General features: G+C 35.6%; 1 long non-coding RNA gene across 1 annotated transcript; it reads right to left on the reverse strand.

The window, feature by feature from the left end:
- Positions 1 to 225: 225 nt before the first annotated feature.
- LOC129217640 (uncharacterized) lies at positions 226 to 13,803 on the reverse strand. The gene is made up of 3 exons (XR_008580238.1): positions 13,684 to 13,803; positions 449 to 559; positions 226 to 360 (listed from the first exon to the last, which is right to left on the reverse strand). It is a non-coding gene; the product is annotated as an uncharacterized LOC129217640 (long non-coding RNA).
- Between the last annotated feature and the right edge of the window lie 10,124 nt (positions 13,804 to 23,927).

The raw sequence follows: 23,927 nt of genomic DNA on the forward strand, positions 1-23,927 counted from the left end.
AGAGTGCCCTTTATTACATTTCATATACATCTATTAGAGATCTGTAAACATTTGATGCAGTTACTAAGAAGTTTGTAAAGAAATTATACGAAAGCACTTGCCTCATTAGGTCAAGAGCAAGATTGATGTTCAGTTGCTTCCTTAACAACTTTTTGTCGTCTTCCGACATCTTTCTTACGTCATCGGCAAAAGACAATGCCACGATTGCTCGCGAGGTTTCGTCATCCCAGCTGAAGTCTTTCCCGCGTTTATTCAAGATCCAATCTGATGCAAGTATTACAGCACTGCTTACTGCCGATGGCACTTGGGTGTGATAGGTGTATGACGGAGAATCGCTAAGATGCGTTAAAGGGCCAGGTTCTGAAATTTAAAAAGTGGAATTTTTCAGTTTAACTTTAGGTAGAAGTTAAAAATCTTGTATTAAAATTTCAGATCGATGGATACCAACCACAGTTTTCGTCTGAAGAATCGTTGCAGTCTATATGGTTATCGCATCGTGCAGAAAGAGGAATGCACGTGCCATCGTTGCATTTGAAGTGATGCTCTAAACAAGCATTACCTGTCAAAATAGCATGTTTTAAGCATTTGAAATTTAAATTTCATTTTAAAGAATGCAGATGATATTTAAAGTTTTAAGTGTTTATCTTCACAATAAAAATTCTTGTGAGCAATTCCAAGTATTCCAAATCAAAAGCAACTAGTTTCAGAACTTAAAATGTAGTTTATTTCAATTATAACAGACTAGCTGCATTGCCCGGCGTTGCACAGTCTACCTCGGAAAGACGTCAAGTGACGCATGTTCGACAAACAGATTTTTAAAAAGTAAAAATTCCGCTTCAACGTGTACACAAGAGCAAATTCATAACTCAAAAAAAAAGGTCTGGTCTACTTTTAAATTCCAGAAATTCAATCTTCGCTATTAATAGGTGTAAACATTGTTTCACGGATTTCCCGACAAAGAACCTTTAAGGAGGCTCATTGGAGGGGAAACCGTACGAGAATATCTGAGCATTAAAGGACTTCAGTACCAAATTCGGCAAAGATCCGTAAACTGGATTCTGGTAAGGAAAACCTATGGAGGAAGGGGGATAATATTGAAAACTCCATGACAACTTCTGTGCAAAGAACCTATGCGCTAAAGGTTGCAAAAATCCGGTATTAAATGGATTTGTATAACAAACATACAAATAAATTTCTATATTTTGATTATGGTCACGAGATTTAAAAACAATCGTTAAAGTAAGCAACTCAAAAAACAGAAGTCCAACATGAAAACCGAGTTTTCAGAAACTCTTCAGTGGAAGAAAATGAAGTTGCCTGCTTGAGGAACTTTTGCGTCCAAACCAATCTATGTGCAGTGCATGGTTCAATCCATTGAACTGAACTATAACTTGAACTTTGAAGATACGTAAATGACTTTCAAATTTGTGCATAATTAGCATTGCATTCATTCTTGTGCTCCTTTTGAGTGAAATAAATGTTTGTCCCTCAAGTAGGTACAAAGCCAAACCACTACTTTTTCGTTGCAGAGAGGACATTCTATGATAGATTCCACTTCTGCACTTGAAATTAATGTATTTTTAAAGTTTATTTTTATATTAGAGTAGTGCAGGCTTGAAACATTTCCAACTGAAGATTAAATAAGGCGAGCCGAAAAAAGGATACTTACGAGAAGCAATTTCTAATAGCAAAAAAAGTTGCTCATTGCTATCCTAAACATAGGAAAAAAATTAAAAAGTAGTATTTACGGCCTTAAATCGCGCACTGGCAGGAAAGTTTGGAAAAAAAGGTAAAAATCGGTCTAATTTCTATAAAAATCCAAATGTTCAAAATTTGTTCTAATCTCGCTTAAATGCTTCCTTTCAAGTCTTTAAATACATCTATGAAAATATTTACATTCCTGTACATTTTAGTTCTTTCATAAGCCGCAAAGTTGCGTGAAATCAACGTTTTAGCTTATTTTGTATATTGCAGTATTTATTCCTTCAGATCTCGGCTGTGCATTTTTTACAGCAAATGTACACTATAGGGCTCTTTGCTGGAACTGCAATTGTAGTGGCTCATTAACAACCCAGAACCCACCCCAGTTAGGTCTATGCACTTTGTGTTTCATCCTGCAATTCCCGAGAACACTGGACGTATTGACAAGACTTACATTTGTAAAGTAACTTTCATAATAACTATAGTTTTAAACAAGTTTCTACGTTTCGATCAAGGTGTGAAGTTGAACTTACTCAGTTTTGGCACTGATGTTTAAATAAAAATATAAAGGTTTTCATATAAATCCATCTCTTCCGTTTAATCCCTCAAATGAATTTCTGCAGATTCATTTAACAGTTCCACAATGCATTCCACTGCCCATGTGTGATATGGGAATTTTGAGAATACATACTTAAGCAAATTCATAGTTTCTAGAAAGGATAATATCCTTGTTTTTACATCATCACTGAAGCGGAGGAAGTAAGCACGTTGACCTGTCAACTGCTGTAGTTCGAAGCTTCAAATCTTAATATTCATTGAAGAAATTCTCTTATGTAGCTACCAGGGCCGGACTAATACTCCGTCAGTCCGTGCCCCGGCACGGAGTAAAGATTTTTGAGGGGCGCAAAATTGCCAAATCAAAATATGAAAAATATTTGCAACTGAGCTGCTGAAAAAAAAAAAAAAAACTTTCTCTGGAAAAAATACTGGCACCATCTACAAATGAAGAGGGCGCATCGCGATATCCCTTTATCTATTCTATAACCGTAGTCTGCACAAGTTTGAAGTAAAAAGTGTTAGTTCTTTTATACTAATTACAGAGATTTTAAAATCATTTTGTCATAAGTAGGATCAACACTAGCAGGGGCGCCTCGAACTTAAATTTTTAAGAGAGAACTTTTCTGCCGAACGGAGCTCTAAACTTTGCAGAATGATAAATTATGGATATTCATACATGTGCTTACATCTTTAGTAAATAATTACATTTAGGCATTTTATTATTTCAACTAGTGGTACCCGCACGGCTTTGCCTGTAATAGAAAAATTAAAAGGTCTTTTGGTTCGCCTGTATATTTACAAATAATGTATGGTGAATTTTCTCGCCACTTGGCTTGCACCCATGTTACGGTTCCACGTTATAATTTAGTATCTCGCCAATTGGCTTGTGTCCATGTTACGGTTCCACGCTATGATAATTTCGAAATTTACTCGTCTATCTTATGATATTTTTGTTCTTAAAATTGGAATAGAAAAAGACCACATCGAATTTTCGAAAAATCGCTTTGAGGTGCACACCTCCATGCTACAAACTAACTTTGTGCCAAATTTCATGAAAATCGGCCGAATGGTCTAGACGCTTTGCGCGTCACAGAGATCCAGACATCCTCCGGATATCCAGACAGAGAGACTTTCAGCTTTATTATTAGTAAAGATTGTCTCCAAATTTTCAGAATCATCAGGCAAAATGTCGCGAATTGTGAAATTTTTGGAAGATTACAGTGACTTCCCATCGGAAAACAAAATTTCGCGGTTTTTTTTTTGCAAACAGAAGCGAAAATTGAAAAATCCGACGTAAAAAGATTTTTTACAAGGTTTAAAAAATTTTATTATGACGGGGTTGCGAAAATTAAAGCCTCGCGAAAAAAATGCTCTTACAGTATTCAGTGCAATTTGGAAACTCATGATACGCTTTAGACTAAAAAATGTATAAATTTATAAATAAACAAGATAGCGTCTGGGGTGCTGATGTTTTTCTGTTTCTGTTTTTCATACTTTCATTTTTTTCTTACCATGAAAATCTCAAAGCTGAATGCTGAAAAATGTATATGCCGTTAAAATATGGTTCAAACAGATAAATCAAAGTAGAGAGAGATAGAGAGAAGTGAGATTTAAACGATTGATATGAAAAGTCGCACTAGAAGTTGTTAAATGGTTGAAGGGAAAAAACGAAGGTTAAAACAAGAACTCTGCAGGAGATTAATGAGACACGATATTTAAAATGAAACATAGTAGAAAAATGACCATAGTTATCACACAAAAGTCAAAAATAAAATAAAATAATAAATAAATAAAAACACCTCCGTCCAAATCAATAAAATATACTTCTGGGGATGTAAGCGTTTGAATTCAAACATGTTAAAATGTAAGGTAAGGGTGAAAATTAAAAGTTTTAATATTTCCGGTTTTAGGACTGTATTCTGAAATAGTTCCCAGGGTTAGGTGAAACCCTAGAACCCTAAAACCTGATCCCTATAACATCAAAGATTGTCTAAATTTGTTTTCGAAACTTTAATTTTGAAAAATTTCCGAGGAAGTCTCCGCAAATCTTACCCCTTACCCTAACGTCAAAGATTGCTTACAATTTGCGTAATTATAATTTAAATTGAAAAGTTTTCGCGGAAGTTTTTACAACCTTCCCTTTCCACCTTTAAAGGTCGACTTTTGTTTAAACGATTTCAATTTCGAAAAATTCCGAGGGGAGAGGCACTAAATTCTCCTCATCCTAACATCCCGAAGATCGTCTAAAACTGCGATTTTGGAAATTAAAACTTCTGACAATTTACTAATGAAGATTTCTCCAATCCCATTCCTTCTCTTACAATTACGTATTTTGGACGAAAAATGTATGGGGGATGATCCCAGATCCCATTCCGTTCCCTTACTTTAACAAGTGTTGACTGCCGACCGAGTGGTGTAATGGTTAGGCGTTGGCATCTTACGCCTGAAGACAAAGGTTCAAACCTGGCTTTAATCGATGGATTTTCAAGATGAATAAAATAGACAGCTCCCGGGTCGTATGATTTTGCGGCATGTGAAAGATCCTTCGATTATTCGTTTGGCTTGAAGTACTCTCGGGAAAATTAAATTCCCAGCTCAGTTTCGCATTGTAAGAGCCCAGGTACCTCCATCTGATACGGATGCTACATCGGGAGATCGCACTAGGTCTACAAAAGTCAAAGCATCTAACAGTCTCATTAGAAATAAATAAAAGACAAAGATTGCTAACAACTGCATTTTTCTTTTGGAAAATTTTCCTCTCTAGACGCTTTGACAACCTCTTCTTCCCTTTTTCAAATTTTGTGTACAGAATTAAAATTTTGAATCGTTTAAAATTTTGTTTTGAGCCTCAAGTTCGAAAAATTCCAAACTAAGGTCCCCTTAATATTCCTTCTCTTCCATCATCAAATCATCAAAGATTGTCTAAAATAGCGTTTTCAGAGCTACTATTCAGAAAACTTTCCAGGGTGTAACCCCTAGACCCCCTATTTAGGCGCAAAATTTACCCATTACGCAATGTTCACATTGCTTTTTTTTTGAGCAATCACGAATTGCTTATTGTTTTCACTTGACCGTTGAACGACGTCCCGTCCCTTGATTTTATTTTTCTATTATAATGCAGGCGTCCACGTGCCTCAGAATCGAATTATTTAGAAACGACCGTCGATTGTACACAATCTTTTTTTCGCGAAAAAAGTATTCAGCACACAACATTCAGCACATAACAACCAGCCCCTGGCATTCATTTGAATTTTAAAGTCTTAAATTCTAATTTTTGTTGCGATGAGAGCCATTAGTAGAACCCAAGGAGTAGAGTCCTATCGCAATTCGTGATTGCAGAAAAACATAATCTGATTTCAAAATCTCAAAATTCAAACTGTTTTATTTATTTATTTGCACATAGAAAAAGGATTAGTAATATGCATGTAACACACAAGCATAATTCTACTAATTCTAGATTCCACATAGATAACACAAGTCCCCTGATTTGTGAGCTCTTAGCGCTTCGCGCCCCCACGCCACAGGCCCGGATTTCTATTCCCGGGTGGAGCATGATGGTTGAACTCAGCCGTTCATCCCTTCAGTGGGTCGATAAAATGAGTACCAAGTGCACTTGGGAACCAAACACTGGGGGTTCCGCGTTAGGCTGACCACCTAACCGGGTCGTATGCCTTGCAACCCAGAACCCCTGGTCAGGAAAACTGAGTTGGGCACAGTAGGCCTCGGCCCTCATGGACTGTCGTGCCGCAGGGTTTGGCTTTTTTACTCCCACTTAAGCCACAGACGTTAGATCTACTCTCTCTCTCAGATCGCTGTCTTATGAATGGAGAATTTGAAATCACCAGAATCAAATCTGTCGACCGATTTGAAAATTGTTATTTACAATTTACATTAATTGCCAAGTTACTTTGACACATTTTATGTGTTTGCCAAAAAATGTAAAAAAGATCATGTGTTTTTTTCATTTATTGGGGGGGAGGGGGGCTCTTTATACATGCAGTTCAAAAGGGGCGCAATTTTTCCCTTTTGCACGGAGTGGTTCAAAAGCTAAATCCGGCCCTGTAGCTACAGACTACAGAAGTGATTCTTGATTGGTAGTCTTATGTGCATTGGTAGTCTTGTGCTGTATAGATACCCTACTGTAATCCAACTCTTATATTTCGCCTTTAGTGCATTGCAATGGCCAATAACAATTTCTCCAGAATAACAAAGTAAGCATGTCAAAGTAAGCGGATCCACGATGTTGCACTCTTAGTACATGTAAACTAAAGCTGACTGAAACTCCTTAGTTTTGTGGGAGCGAGATCAAAGTCATTTTCCTTTCTGTATTAGGGTAGACCGGGGGATTGCCGCCACCCCTGATATTAGAGTCGAGAAAACCGGATAGTCGGCTTCACAGCTCCTGACTTTTAGCAAACGATGCTGCAACCAATGCCCCAAGTAGGTGGCAGGCATTGCGCGTTGTTTCTTATAATGTCGAACGTTGTTTTGAAGAAGTTTGATCTTATTTTTCCACTTTAAATAAGTGGAAGTATGTACCTTTAGCTGCTACAACGGCAGCCTTTGCTGTGAATAATCTTTAACTAGATACTTTAGCATCTATTTTAATCAACACTATTGATCAACTCCGTTTGTTTTGATGCTTTTAATCTACATTTCTTCCATCTTGTTTGATCTGGGTTATGACGCCACCTCTACGGGGCTGATACCGCCATGGTGGCGGCATTACCCCCGGAAGCCTATTTTCACTGCATACAAGAGCGCATTTACGCAAGTTTAAAAAATTGCTTTTGACCTAAACTGTGCTTAGTAAAAAGGGTTACTGAACAGAAACTGGTGAAGAAAATATTGTAAATGCGAGCAATACGTCTGAAGGCGAGTTACTGGATGTAGTACCTTGCCGATCAAAGCCCGTTCATGAAATACCTCAAAATATTTCTTCAATTGCTGAAAAGTTTTCACCAATTAAAAAATTGGCAGCAGAAAGGGTAGAGGAAAGTTCTAAAAGTAAAGGCCACTCGCCAAATGTAACGGGAACCCAAATAAAGGCAGTTTGGAAGAAACAGTAGCTAAAAGGAAAATATATTGAAAAAGAAACAAACCAAAAGAAAATCTGCAGCAAGCTTTTGGGAATGCATATCAATACTGAATCCAAATGCAAAGAAAGAGAAAGCAGTGACAACACGGCAAAAGAAAAGTAATAAATCTGTTAAGAACAAGTGCAAGCGACTTTAGTTTGGGGGAAAACTCGTCAAATGAGGACATCGACGTCAAGAATTCGTGACTACGACGAAAATGACCTTTTCGATCTGAGCGATGACTGTGCTAGACGCCATAAATATGAAACGAATGACCTGTGATACAGATGCACTTGCTGTGGCAAGTGGGTGAAAAATCAGAGCCTAGCGATGCTGAAACAGCTGTAAACTACATTTGTTATTTGTGAATTTTAAGAAAAGCAGATGAATTCAAAGTACTGTTTTTTCACTCTTATAAACTAAAAGTATATTTCTTCTGCTTTTCAATTCCTATATTGCAAACCTTATTGCATATATAATTGTCAATAAATTTTCCTTCTTAGTCTTTTAGTTACATTGGCTAGTGACGGGATTACCCCAGCTCCCTGGGAAATACCGCCGTAGTGCAGGTTAACAAATTGATGTTTTATGACTATTTATTTTGTAGATTCATTAACAAATTTTGTATACATTAAGGTGGCACACAATTATTGATCTAGCTCATAAATACGATTATCGATGTCGATAAAAATTGAAGTTCCTTAAGGTGGCGGCATTGCCATGGTCTACCCTACATTAACAATATCCAATTACTTTTGTTAGTTTAAATCAGTTTCCAAAAGGGTCAAGTAGAAGTCTGAAACGAAGGTTTCAAAATTTTTAAACCCTCAGAATTTTTTTTGGCAACCACTTTTCAGTACTGATATTAACGCAGAGTAAAATTTGCAAGTAAGTGAATTTAAATATACGTTTAGTGTAAAAAGATAGTTTATACCACAAAACAGTATCTGATATAATGGGTAGAAAAAATTTTGCATTATGATTATTTCTTGGCGTGAAAATGTGATTTCAGACAACTTTAAAGCTCCATACTTCTAAAACTATTAAAGGATCAAATATAAATTTTTTACCATGTATTTACTACTATGAATGTTGTACAGTTAAATTCATAGAATTACGTTCAGTCCCTTTTCGGATATTGATTCTGAGAATAGTTCTATAAAAAATCTATTCAAAGGGGAAAAGCAAGAGCGAGTCTTACTTCCTTCTACTAATAGTTTTATGCTAAAAATATTAAATTTCACACAGAAAATTTAATTTGAGTCCATGTTACACAAATTCGTTAAAACTACAGAAAAAAACTATTACAGAAATATAGGTAACTTTCTTCTCAATCTAGTTTGAAATATTTTAACACATTCACAAATAAAAAAGTTCTAAGAGTTTTTGTAAAGTACTATTTTCATGAAAAGTAGACTCCGCAGTGACTGAAAAGTGGTTGCCAAAAATATTCCGAAGGTTTAAAAATTTTTAAACTACCGTTACAGACTCTATAATAGTTTATGAACGAGCAAGAAATTTTTTAAATCAAAAATATTAAGCAACATGGCCTGTATGATTTCACATGGATTGCCCCAAAACTTAAATTTCTTTATAAGCTCATGTTTAATTTTACGAACAGTTTGCTTTATCCAGAGCTGCCAACTTTTGAAAATCTAAATTCGTAGCAGAGTTTCGCGAGGGGGTAGGGAAGGGTTAAAACTACGCGTTTTATAACAATTGTTATAGACAAATTAGTTACATTAGTAAAATCTAGAAATAACCTCCCCCCCCCACTATTTTGAAAGCCAAACTCGTAAATTTAAGGGGGGGGGTTAATTATAAAGATGTTTTGAAAGCTGTTTTTAGTATTAGGTTTTTTCTAAGTTTTGCGACATTTGAGACAACGCGTTTTGCACATGGCGTCAATTTGGAGTTTGTTCACTTTTAGTTTACGTTCCGAATTTGTTCGTTCCAAGCAAGTTCCTTTTGTAACATGTGAACAAAAAGAAAAGAAAGGCGCCCTAGCATCAAAATGGGCTAAGACTGAATCTCTGGAACTGGCAATTTGTTCTTTTGCATGATATTTTAAATTCTTTTATGTGCGAAATTGTTTGCTTTACTTTTGTTTTAGAAAAGTAAACCTGCACATGGAGGGGGGGATTAAAATTCTAAAAACGTTCTGGCAAGCAGAGCTGAAAATGGTGTGTATGTTTTTTCTTTGAAGAAGCAAATTAAGATCAGTAAAAATTGCGAGGATGTACTGGGATTTACATTAGGACAAGTTCCAGTTAACTTGGAAAAACATTTAATTATTTTATCATTTAGTATGATAAATTTCTTGTTTATTTTTAAGCAAGAATTTGGATTAATTGGCACAAAAGCATTGACTAAATGTGGACAGTTTCTGAATTGAAAAATTTCTAGGGTTATAAAAAAGAAAAAATCGTAAATTTTGGAAGTGTTTTCGTAGCGTCGTAGTTCGAGGGTGTAGTTTGCAGAAACTACTATTTTTCGTAGCAGTTGGCAGCTCTGACTTTACCTTTAAAGCAGCAAATGTTGCTCGTATACACTCCGGCTGTGGAATGGGTTATTAAACTGGTTAGTGAGCAGGTTCTTTTGGGATGAGACTAAATACAAATATATACAAATACAAAAGTGACGACCAGCAACAGGCTCTAGGCCCAGCTAGACTGGTCCTAGTTAATTTACAATCCCCAGTGAAGATCAATGGTTCTCTTAAAACTATCCACTCCCTTGCTCATTACCACCTCTTCCGGTAAACTGTTCCAAGGTTCCACTATCCTGCTAAAATAATAATTTTCCTAACATCCATGTTAGCCTGAGATTTAAATAGCTTAAAACAATGAGCCCTTGTCCTGTTTTCAGTGCTAAACTTCAGCCCCGTAACATCTTTCATTTTAATAAACTTAAACAACTGAATCATGTCCCCTCGGTCTCTTTTCTCAAGACTGTACATTTTTAGCCTTCTAAGCCTGGAATCGTAGTCTAAGTGAGAAAGTCCACTTAGCCTTGTAGCCCGCCTTTGAAACCTTTCCAATACATTAATGGCTTTCTTAAGATTAGGAGACCAAAACTGAACAGCATACAACTAGATATGGATTAACGTGAAAACCGTTATGCTCGTGATCCTCAATGCAAAACCTTAGTCACAAGTCCAACTTCAAACCTTGATCAAAGTGTAGAAACTTGTTTAAAGCCGAATAGTTATTTTTAGTTACTTTACAAATGTGCGAGTCCTATCAATAACCATTCTTCGTGGAAATTGCAGGGTGGAACACAAAGTGAAACCACCTTGGGGTTGGTTCTGGGTTCAACATAATATAATTACAGTTCCATCAAAGAGCTGTATAGGGCACACTTATTGTAAAACATAACTGGAATCTAGAAGAAATACTGCCATACACAAAATCAAACAAAAATCGAAGTTTTTAGCTTATTTCACGTTACTTTGCGGCTTATGCGCTAACTAAACTAAAGTAATGCAAATATTTTCAAGGATATAAGACTAAAAAGAAAGCATTTAATAACTAACAAAAATTTTGAACATTTAGATTTTTATAAAAATCTAAAAATTTACCTTTTTAAAACTTTGTTGCCAATGCGCGACCTGAAGACATAAATATTAATTTTTTCCCCATGTTTACGATGGCAATACGCAACTTTTCTTTGCTATTACATATTTCTTATCAAAACTCTTTCAGGCCCACCCTATTAAACATTATTAAAACCGAAACTCACGAAAACTTCGAACGTTTCGGAGGGAACCGGAAAGTTCATCGCTCACAAGGTTTAGAACACGACTGGATAACACTGCATTAACAGGGTTGGAAAGTTTAATAAAAGGAAGCTTGACAGCAACCGTTTAAACCTTACTTCAAACTCATGCCAAAAAATCTTGTCAAAAAGTATTTGTAAGATAAGTTTACTGAGTAAAATTTAATTAGCAATCATAAAGGATTGCATTTGAGTATGTGCTGAAAAGCAAATATGATCTGTTAAGTAAATTTAAACTTAAAATTAAAATATACCGAGTCGCATATCACCATGATGGTATTGACAAAGAGCAAGATGTAGCTAAAAAGAAATAATTTTACCTAACATAATTTTAAAAACTAAAATTTAGAACAATACTGCCTTGTGCAGAAATGAGTTCGAGATATTTGAAGAAGCGTGTCTGATTCAATACTAACCATTGGGACACATTGGAATTACTTTTTTTTTAAAGAGGAAATCAAATAAGCAAGCTTGTACAACAAAGCTAACGTACAATAGCCGACAAAAATTCAAAAAATTTCAGTTACTGCACTTTACCTGCACACGACAGAAGAAACTACATAAGTGGAGAAAGAAATGAGAATTAGGGGATGACATATTCCCCTTATGATCCATTTAAAGTTGGAGACTTAAAAGCAGATTTTCCTTTAGGCTTTGGAGATACAGAATGTCAGCAAAGCAAAATTAACTTACACGCCGCCGTGCAAATACATCTGTTGTGCATAAGTGCATCACTCTATAATCGTTAGTAATCTGATTATTCTAATAGATAAATAGAAGTTCCTCTTTCTTTCAATGCTGATGCATGATTGAAAGCAGACTGCATCTTCTAAAAATTTATCTACCCATTAGAGTTTTTCCATATTTGCAGATAGTTTAATTGTGTACTCTGATACTTAGAATTTTTATCTTACTCTATATGTACTCGTACTGTGTCTGAATAACTAAGTTTTATATGACAATTTTTACTTTTAATTTACTGTTAGGATTCAAATAGATATTACTTATTTAGTTAATAAGCGAAAAAAAAAATAGATGAAAAAGTAGTTTATTTTACAAGGTGCATTAATTTTAAGTACTATTAATTTTAAGTACTATTAATTTTAAATGTACGGTAAATGGAAAATATAACATTAAAAATATCATGCTCTTCTCAAGTTAGCATTTAAAAAATTCTTTACATTTTACAGTTACTTCTATTGATAAAAAGTAAGACTGGTTAATTGAACCATATTGAACTTTGAAATTTCAGCATAATAAATGACGGTTATTCCGGGTTTGTAGTTTGTTTACTCAGCAAACTTTTGTTCACGAGCAGATTTTGACGCTGAGGTTCTCTATAATCTAAACCGTTATACTTTACCCTCGTCCCATAAAAAAACGACTTTATTGAAGTCAAAAACTCAGTTCTGAACAACTTATTTTAAGTTGTTAAAAATTAGAACTACCGTTTAACTTAAAATTATCTATGACGGACTGACTAGGCGACACATTAATAGCTGATAATTAGGAAGACCATCGTAAAATTTGGAAGATAAATTAGAATGAATAAGTTTGATTAAAAGAAAAATGGAGTGTTAAAAGGGCTTGAAAATATTTGAGATTTTAGACCCGTCTATGAACCGAAACTGCGTTTGGAAAACAGCGGCAGGATCCGAAAATTGAGAATTCATTGCTCCTTTAGATGTTAAAAACTGCAACTTTTAGATTTTAAATATATTTTAAGAGGCATTATCTAGTATTTCTTAGTGATAAACACTCCTTGCAACAGACAAGATTTTAGAAATTTAGAATAATCTAGAACTCTTTACCCCGGTTTGAGAATTACACATTTAACCCTAGAACCCCCTTTTTGACCCATTAACTACAAGCCGGGATAAATATTTACCCCTATGGGGTTTTTCAATCCTAAAATAGCTCTGAAAACTGTAATCCGACTCATTAGTATATTTTTATTTTGTTTGTGTTATCATGCGGAAGAGAAGTGAAGAGCAAGTTCAATTTTATCAAGGTTTAGTTGGTAAAAATACGATTTGAATAGCTCAAAAAAGGTGAAAACCCGGTTTAAGTATAGGGTAGATAACTACCACAGTTAGTTCTAGGGTTAAAACTAAGAAAAATGCAATAAACACTTACCAAGATCTCATCATACTCGTGAATGAAAAGGTTTCGATTGAGATCGAGAGCGTTTTACTGTAGGGGTTTTCTTAAATCATTTACAAATTTCTCTAGGGAATTCCATTGTTTCGAGAAAAATTCGTGGGTATATTTAGTTCAGTAGAAAGTTCGGGAAAGAGTATTGAAATTGGAGTCCTCTGAACGAATCCGGAGAGCTGGCAGCTTTGGTTAGAAGTATTAAGAGATTAGATGTAGTGTTTAGTCTGTCAAGATTAGTCTCATTCAAGAGAATATTCACTCCCATTAATTATGTCAGTTAATATTATTCTGTGGGGAATATTCTTGCAGCACTGTTTCTATAGAAAAGAAAGCTTGCCCTACTGATATATTCACATTCCAGCAGTGAATCGGACGTTTCTTGGGAAAACTATTAAAAAAAGATGAAACTCACGGCCATGGCAGTATGCTTCATCTGAACCGTCATCGCAGTCTTTTACAGAATCGCACCATCTCAAACGATCAATGCATCCATTGCTGTCACAAGGGAATTCGGTGTTTGCATCGCAAGGGCGTTCACCTAAAAATAGAAACTTCAATGAATGGAAAGTTTTAATAAGCTGACCCTTTAATCTTCTAAAATTAAGGTTTCTGCATTCATATCCAAATTCATAGAGGACTATTTAGATTTAGCATTAATGGCAATCTCTATTTAGTGTTCCGCGGAAACTTTAATAAATTCACTGTCAGACAGTTAAACTAGGACTGGTCCTCAATACTATACTGCCGTGTTAAGCACAAGAGTCCAGCTAGTTGCACTTTTCTCAAATTTTAATAAAAAGTGGTTGTTTGTAGCAATTTGCCAAAATAAAATCTCTCGCTATGTTATTGGAATGAGGATAGTTAAAAAATTCTGAAAAGGGGCCTCCGAATCATTTATATGAAGGTGTAAATCTTTAAAAAGCAAATTCTCCTTCAATCGCAGTCACTTTTATGTTCATGCTCCAGTACGAGAATTCAATTAGTCATTAAGGGTAATTCATCCACAACTTTTCTGCATTAAACTGCCTCATTTAGTGTTTTTGCATCTAGTTGCATAAAACTAGAAAACTCAACATGATTTAAAATTTTCCTCCCGAAGCAGCGCCGGTTCTATTTCTCGAAGCCGGGGCAAAACCATAAAGGAAGATGAATAAGGGTGGCAGTGTTTAGTTTTACAGAGTTTAAACGAAAAAACAGAAGTTAGGTAAATTTGGGGCCCTTCAGTAGTTGCAGCCCGGGGCAAAAGCCCCGGCTCTCATCTTAATCCGGCACTGATTTGGGACAGCTTTGACCCATACCAGAAGCAACATTGTCTGAAATTAGATTAAATTTAAGCCAAAAAATGAGAATTTTGAATACTTTAAAACACTATTTCATAGCACCACAAAACATTACAAACACAATACACAGCACATTTTACTGAATGTAAGAGGACCATCTCTCTCTGACAAGAGGTTTCAGTAACTTCAAATCTATATTAAAGAGTGGTTTCCAAGCAGTGACTTTAGAAACTTTGAATTACAATTAACTGCGCATAGTGTCAAATTAAAGTTAAAAGTATAACGATTCTATAATCCAGTCGAAGTGGAGCACTGGAAATTTCAGTTTCTGTCGAAATCAAATGCTCGTATTCTTAAGAAATACGTGGTGAACCGAGTTAATAGCACTTTTCAAAGTTACCCTGAACTACATTAAGCAGATATCTCACTCTGGCAAAAAAGTGACACCAATTTCTGTGAAGCGTTATAGCTATTTATTCAAAATCTAAATGTACTGTCCTTTGACATAAACTCGCACACAAATTGCTTGCGTAACTGGTGCGTGGTGTCGCATAAACTATATACAGTCGGACATCCATATATCGAAGTAGCAAATTGCTGAAAAATTAGATATTTAGAAATTTCTATATACAGAAAAAATCTTATTTTATCATAAAAATCGCCTAAAACATTAAAATTAAAGCTAATTTTCGTGCATGAAACCCAATTTCTAATTTATATGAGCATCGGATTAAACGAAAGTTAACAGAAAAATTAACAGAAATTACATTTTTGTGCCTTCATGCATCTTCATTCTTCGGCAGTTCAACTTGATTCGCAACATGAGGGGATTTTCATTTTGACAATATAATCGGGAGAAAAGTAAAAAATCAATCTACTTAATTTTAATGATTTTTACTGAAGCTGAAAAGACTAGGAATGATAATCAACAGACAAAAAGGATAACTTGAAACTGATTTTACAGTGTTACTGGTTACAACTAAGATTTGAAATAAACTCGAGGGAATTTAAGAACTCCAGAACGGAACAACGACCTATCTACACATCCCTCAAACCCAGATTTCTTATGAGTTTTTTAGCAACCTTTAGTAAACATAATTTTCTCCCCTAACCTTCATTTTTCATTAGACAAACAGTCTAAAGTGGAAAAAAAAATTTACTAATGTCTCGAAAAAACTTCGATAGAGATTTTTTCGATATATAGAAACAATTTTTCTATGTAATGAACATTGAAATTTGCTGAGCTTTCGATACATAGAAAATTTTGATATGTGGAAGTTCGATATATGGAGGCTCGACTGTAATCAGCGACACAAAATTTTATTTAGAAAATTTTTCGAACTTTAAGTATGCACTTTTCATTTAAGACAATAACTAACCAGTTGAAACCACAATGTAGTTTGTTGGCACGTTTTATAATATTAGAGCAGTGTTTCTTGAATTGTGTTCCGCAGAACCCCAGGGTTCCACGGAGCTTTCAGGGGTTCCAGACTTGGGCGTTTCCTTTCCACAACTTTCAAATTTGTTAGTTAAAAATAGATAAAATTAATGCTTTCATAATTAATAAATTTACTTTCGTATACTAATCCGAACGTTGTTACTCATCAGGTTTTGCTCACTATAGGAACAGTTTTATTTGGTGCCTAAAATAATGCAAATTAACTATCAAAAATAGGTTGAAATTGTACCTTCAAGATGAACTTTATTATTTCTAAGATCAACCCCAAAACACGTCCTTCTCGCCTAATGCCTCTAAAGATTAGAAGTTTAAAACCCAAATTTAGCCTAGTTCGAAAAATTTCCGTGAGGAACTTATGATCCCCTAACATCAGATATTTTAAAAGAGACTTCAATATTAAAGGTTTTGAGAGTACACCAAAAATTGCGATTTTTGTCGTCAATTTCATCTATTCTGCTCTTCATAACAGCTACTCTGTACAGGCGCGGATCCAGGATTCGACTCAGGAGGGGGCACTTTTTTGTTCCAATTTCGGCGCCCCTACACACCTGGCGCCCCCCCCCCTCACCAAATAAATTCATAAAGAGGAAAAATCACATTTTTGTTTGTTACCCACATCGTCTTTACTTTTGAACATTCAACTATTCTAGGGAAAAAAATATTTCGTAAAAATGCAATGTTACTGGAAGCGAAAAATTTAAATAAACTAATTTTATAGTGGAGTTCCCAGAACGGTTGACACCTAGGATATTAATCTGTGGGGCCCCCCTCCTCACTCGCCCCAGCAGAAAAAAAAACTTAGAACAAGGTATTGTGATTTGTTATTGCAATAAAAGTAATTGATACGCATAACGTTTTCAGTGGAAACAATTGTTTTAGTAAAGCCTTAAATAACAAAATGCAAAAATGCAAGCACGGATGCAAGGGAGAGGCGATGGGGGTGATAATTTGAGGGATTGTCCACCTGCCATAAAAGCAATTTCAGTCGATCTTCAAGGAAATTAGCGGAAGGAGGATGGAGTTTCTTCAAAAATAATTCAAAATTGTAGTCTTAAAAACGCGATTGCATTCCATCTGAAGTTCCAAGAAGAGCAAGTGCACAACTTGAAAATAGTTTCTTTTTCGTTTAAAAGGGGGGGGGGCACTTAAATTCCCCCAAGACAGATAGTATATATGTAATATATAACACACATACAAAAACTAACAGGACCGTTGGGAAATCAAAACTAGGAGATGATCTTTGGTAATGTTAAAGGAAGCAAATGTTCAGAGCCCTCCCCAGATTTTTTTTGAAATTTATGGCTTAAAAACGCGATAGGGGCCGTGGTAGCCCGATCGGTAGAGTGTCGGATTCGGGGCCCAAGGGTCCCGAGTTCGAACCTCGATGGTCGAAGACCCACCGTCGTCATTAAAGGGGACTGGGCGACGTTAAATATGCTCGTGGTCTCAATGTCCTCCAAGTGAAACGATACCTCTGGGGGTGCTAGCACCATGTAGCTATTAGCTCCTGGACTAGTTCTAAATTCTCATTAACTGTTCGATCCGGTGATGGTGCTGCCATCTATCGGTATATAAAATAATGGAGACAAGGCACTTAGTATGCAGTCCTGGACATAAATACTATTGTAGTCAGTTGTGATTCTGAATAGGAATAGGAAAAACGCGATTATAGACTGCACTTGTGAATGTTAAAGAAAGAACTATGGTTTAAGGAATGTTACCGATGCAAATAGGCTAGCATCAAACGGTAAAAAAGTCCTAGAATGCCAAGAATTATTGAACTACTAGAATACCCCGATTTTTTGAGTTGATTGATCACTTCCAGCCAATGTTTCAAAATTGAAGCTCCAAAAACGAAATTTTTGACAATCTGAAGGTATTAAGGAGAGGGGAGTTCCAGGGGGGACTCGTATCTGGATGTTTTTCGAAATTGATGTCCTTAAAACAAAGGTTTTTAGACTTTCTTCAATGATGTTGGAGAGAAAAATTCAGAGGTTCATCCCCTTAAAACTAGCAAAATTGTAGCTTATAAAACAATTTGTTATTCTTTATTGATATTAGAGGGACGGATTTCAAGGATCACTCCCCAGGAATTTTTCAAAATTGAACTCGTAAAAATGCGGTTGTAGGCTATATTTGATAAGGTTAAGGGCCTGGTAATTTTTCGAAATTGAAGATTCAAAATCGCTACTTGGACGATCTTCGGTGTTGTTAGATAGCGGGGTGTTCGGGGGCTCTTCTTCCTGAAGAATCTCTACAAAATTAAAGACCAGGAAACAAAATTTGAGACTATCTAATAATTTTCGATGGGGGGGGGGGGTAGCTTCACGCACAACATTCTTGTTTTCAGAAGGTAGATGGAACAAATTAGCTGACCAAGAATCTGCAACTGTTAAAAGTTTTTAATTTAAAGATTCCTTTTTTAAATAATTAAGGTTTTTTCCTAACATTTCTTTTCCTTGATAAAATAACTTTTCTTTCCCTAAGACATGTTCCGTTCTTCCTTCGGTAAGAAAGAATACTTCTTAAGGAAAAAATAAATCAACTCGGCATTCTGGGTAGGTACGGGTATGTGGACCCCTCCTCTGGTTGCACCACATAAAAAGAATGTAAAGACTGCACTAGCGCAGCCAGAAATACCTTCTGGAGGAGGTTTTTCGATGAAAAATATTTCCTGGAGGGACTTTTTTTTCTAATCAAAAATACCCTCGGGAGGAAGTTTTTTGATGAAGTGGATTTTTTGATCAAAATACCTTTTAAAGATGGTTTTTTGCTCAAAACAGCCCTTTCATGTGCATAAACTACTGTACTAGAATTGGCATTTATGTTAAAACCAATGGCTCTGAGGGGTGTTTTCATCTCCAAACCCCTACTTCTAGATATTTTTCAAAACTTAAGTCATAAAAACGCAATTGTAAACTATCTTTTGTAATGTTGAAAGAATGAAGGTTTATGCGTATTTTTTTGAAAAAGTTATGAACGCAATTTCAGACGATCTTCGATGATGCTTCGCAAAGAGAGGTTAGGAGGCTGAGGCTCTCCATTGGAAATTTTGTAGAAAATAAAATTCTAAGGATGTAATTGTAGTATCTCTTTGATGACGTTAGGCGTTAGTGGAAGGGTTTGGATTTGGAACTTACTCCCGAACATTTTTCGAAATTGAAGTTTCGAAAACGCAATTTTCGACGATCTTCGGTGATGGCAGAGAGGGGAGAAGTTCGCCTCTTTCGTCGGGCATTTTTGAAAACTAAAATCATAAATGAAAACACGATCGCAAGCGAGCTTTAACGGTAAACAAAGAAATTAAATTCTGAACTCTCCTGGAAATTTTTAGAAATTGAAGTCGATAATGGAATTTTTGAAGCTCTTGGATGGTGTTGGGAGGATAAAGACTCCCCCGCAGTTTTTTTTTTACTGAATGTTAAAAAACGCAATTTTAGATGATCTTCGATAATAATCGGGAAAGGGGATGGGGGATCAGAGTTCTCAAGCGGAAAATGTTTCAGAATTGAATACCTAAACCTGTGTTATTAACATGTGTAACCAGAATACGTAGTAAAGGTTAAATAATTAAAATAAATCGCTCCTCACTTGAAAAATTTCTGTATCCGCTGTTGAGAACGGGTAATTCTCATGATATTGCGCCCCTAAGCAGACGCGTCCCTCTCCGCAATGGTTGAGGAACGGTAATGAAGTAAAAAAAAAATTAAAATGTCTCGTTTGCACATAGTTCCAAAACTTCCCTAAATTTAGAGGGACACTCATAAAATGCAGATATTGCGCCTCTAGGGGGTGCGGGCGCTCCACACATTGAGAATCGGTAAATGAACCAAATAAATTTTCCAAATGTCTCTTTCGTAAACTTTCGCAGTAGATGTATAGGGAAACTCATAAGTTGCAGATATTGCGCCACCCAGGGGGCGCTTAGAACCGGTGAAAGAACCAAATAAATTTTCCAAATATCTTTCTTTTGTACCAAATTCCAAAACTTCCCCCTAAATGTAGAGCCAAAATTTATAAGTTGCGAATAGTGCGCCCCCTAGAGGGGCGCGGAAGCGGCTCGCTTCCCGCAGATTGAGAATAACTAAATAAAGATTTTACGGTTTGAAAACTTTTTCCATGTAAATTTAAGTGAACTAATAATGCTATTGCTTGCAGGTAAAAACACGAGAACTTTTAATTAAAAATGCTTTCAATCAAAAAAGCATGTATTGGTATTTTACAACAACTAGCAGTTACCAATAATTAGCATATCGTTAATGAGACACATAAATTTTCCAAGTATCTTTCTTTTGTACTTGATTCCAAAACTTCATCTCTAAATTTCAAAGGAAAACTCATTAGTTAGATATTTCACTCCCTAGGGGAACGCGCCCCGCTCCCCACAGATTGAGAACTGGTGAATGAACCAAATAACTTTTCTGAATGAACTAACTCTTTCTTCTGTACCCAATTTCAAAACTTTCCAACTAAATTTGGAGGGAAACTAACTGGCGGATATTGTCCCCCCTTCCCCCTAGAGAGGCACGGAAGCGAACCACTTCACACAGAATGAGAACTGGTGAATGAGACAAATAAAATTTCCAGCTATCTTTCGTTCTTTCTTTTTGGTATTTAAATATTCGTCCGGGGACGCCTTCGGCGCCCCCTTCCTACTGGCGCCCTTAATTTTCCCAGGCCCCCCCCCTTTGAATCCGCGCCTGACTCTGTATCTGATAGCATTTGAGAGGACAATTTCAACATTTAACGAGTAAGGACCAATTTAAGGAGCAGTACTGGTCAAATGCATCTAAATGTTGCAACTTTGACGTTAACACATAGTAAAAAAGTCCATGATTTAGAAATAACTAAATAAAGATTTTACGGTTTGAAAACTTTTTCCATGTAAATTTAAGTGAACTAATAATGCTATTGCTTGCAGGTAAAAACACGAGAACTTTTAATTAAAAATGCTTTCAATCAAAAAAGCATGTATTGGTATTTTACAACAACTAGCAGTTACCAATAATTAGCATATCGTTAATGAAATATATTTAATTGGCTATTTAATGATAAATGTATAAAGTTGATGTGACAGTTGGTTTGAGACTTGAACCTGCGGAGCCCCCTCCAAACAAAATCCTGGCTACGCCACTGCAAACTGGCGACGAAAAACCAGGGGTTCCACGAAAAGTAAGCATTAAAAAGTTTCCACAAAAAAAACTATTAGAGAATAAATCTCAAAAACTTCCTTTTGCATAAAACCTTTATTTCCTCCAATACTGTTGAGTCATTTTCCTCGCCGAGAAAACCCCTTTAGTTAAATCCGGTCTTTCAAAAAACTAAGAGGACAAAGGAAGCATTTCCTGTAGTATTAGATCAGTTAAAATAACTGCCCCTGAGTTACAAAAGCATACTAAAATAGTAAATTTAGTCTTAGTCCCGTGATTGTTCCAATTTTAAGTCGGACGATTTCTAACGTAAAATTTAACTAGCAGAAGTTGTGTCGGCGTTAGGTACGCTTTGCATACACTAATGCATCGTTGAATTCCTTACGTGAATCTTATTTCAGAAAGGATGTAAGTCGCATTTTTTTAAAAATGCGAGTTAGCCGAGGTATTCCCATATTTGTATGTAGAGACACCGACTGGTGAGGCATCGAAGCCTATCCTTTTAGAACAAGGCACTTTATTTAGGGGTAACATTTTTCGTTTAGTGCAGAAAGGGCGTAACTCCCAAACTTGTCCTTTCTGCACTAAACGCGAAGTAAGAAATAAGACACGTGTCAAGATCATAGATGATCTAGATTTTTTTTTTTTGGCGTAATGAAGTAAAAACAAACTCCTTCGATCTAGCATGATTTCGGTAATGGTAGGTTCGTCAGTTCGGGATTTGAAATCGCGGAATCTGAATAAAATTCGCTAATTTCTCAGGGGTTTTAAGTAACATTACTCGAGGAACTGCGAGAAAACTGCACGCTTTCAGTGAGATACGTTAGTCAAAATAAGAACACTGCACGACTTTCTAGAAATAACACTGAAGAAATTTAACAAGGTTGCTGATGACTTTCCTGAGAAAGGACATGTGTCCATTGCGACCGGGATTTTTGCATACTAAAACGAATGTTCAACAAATGACAGATTACCATGTCAAATCCAATCTCTTATGAGTGAAATTTCATCAAGGTTCACCCTCAAGTTTGTTGAAAACAATGAAATCTAACGACTAAAAAAATTTTGAAAAAAAAAATAGAACCGACTCAAAATTGCTCTAAAAAGTGAAAAATAATTTTATTCTTTAAACACCATCGATAATACTTTTAAACATAATTTTTGAAGTTGGCGCAAAAACAAAAAGTAAAATCCAGTGTAACCATGCTTCGTTCATATTTTTTTTCAGAAAAGCATCCAAAATTACGAACGAAACATTTATATCGCTATTCAAATATGCTGTCATCAATGCATAATGTATGTGATAGTGAAGAAACTGGTCCTGGTTAAATTTATAGTTGTATTTGAGTTATGGCTGTGAATGATTTTATCTATCGTTTTTGCGCCAACTTCAAAAATTATGTTTAAAAGCATTATCGATGGTGATTAAAGAATAAAATTATTTTTCACTTTTTAGAGCAATTTTGAAGTCGGTTCTATTTTTTTTCAAAATTTTTTTAGTGTAAATGTAAGTATTTCAGAAATAATAAGAAGTTACCATCACGAAACTTCACATTTTTTTTCTTAAAAATGCTCCATACTAAAAAAAATACTATTGACACGCGTTAAACTTTAAGCGATTGGCACTAAAAACTTATCTTTGTTCCTCTCTGGAAATCATGCGTAGTTAATTTAACTATAACCATTTAAGTATTACGTTTTTCCTACCTAATTTACATTCCACAGCATCTAAGTTGCTCATGATGCAATCCTGTATTTTCTTACTTAGCCCCGATCCTCTGTTATCGGCATAGATGATAACGATAAAAATACTACAGAGTAGTTGAGTCAAACCTAATGGAAGCATTGGGAAGGCTAGGCGGATCCTAATCACTGCATCACCTCGCTTCCAGGTTAGGTTTACCCCTACTATGGAGCAATATTACTGAAGAAAGATTTTGATAATTCACATAGGGTTACTATAAATCAACAGGATTACTAAAATAAAATTTACGCCAAAAATGAGACGACAACGCCAGATTACCTATGATCGAAATATCCCTCGAAGAAATTTGATGCTTGCTTCAGAGAAGCCTTCATTCAAAATTATCATTACAATTACCATTAATGTTAGTGTTATATGGCACCAAACTTTTATAACGATGAGTTTCATATTGTAGCGTAGATGAAGATAGTGAAGACCATGTGAAAACCAAATGAAGCAAATACTCGTTAGTCTCAACTCGAGATCGTTATTCAGAACCACGAATGAACGTTACATCTCCTTATATACAACTTGAGAAAGTGCTGGAACTTTCCAGACTTTAAAAGATACAGAAATTAATAGAAGATTCGAGAAAATACGGGAAACAGTAGAAACGAAATTTTAGTAAAATTCACTTTGTCCTAGTCGGGATTTGAACCCGGGTCGCTCGTGTGGGAGGCGAGAATTCTACCACTGAGCCACCGTTATCCACGGATGAAAAGTGCGAACTTCGCTACAATATCATTTAATAGGGAAATTGCATAAAATTTACTGTTTTTTGCCCATATTTTTTTTTTCTAAAGAACAAATATGGTCAAACAAAGTAATGGGACCTAAGTTGAGTCATCCCCTATCCATTAAAAAAGAATCAAAATCGGTTCACTAGGTGAGACGCTATGAGTGGACAAAAAAAAAAAAAACATACATACGGTATGAATTGATAACCGCCTCCTTTTTGAAGTCGGTTAAAAAGAGATGCCCTTCATTTATGGGAACATATAATCCAAAATTGAGATTTTGGAG

Source organism: Uloborus diversus, chromosome 2 (genome assembly GCF_026930045.1).
Source record: "Uloborus diversus isolate 005 chromosome 2, Udiv.v.3.1, whole genome shotgun sequence".
NCBI lineage: Eukaryota > Metazoa > Arthropoda > Arachnida > Araneae > Uloboridae > Uloborus > Uloborus diversus.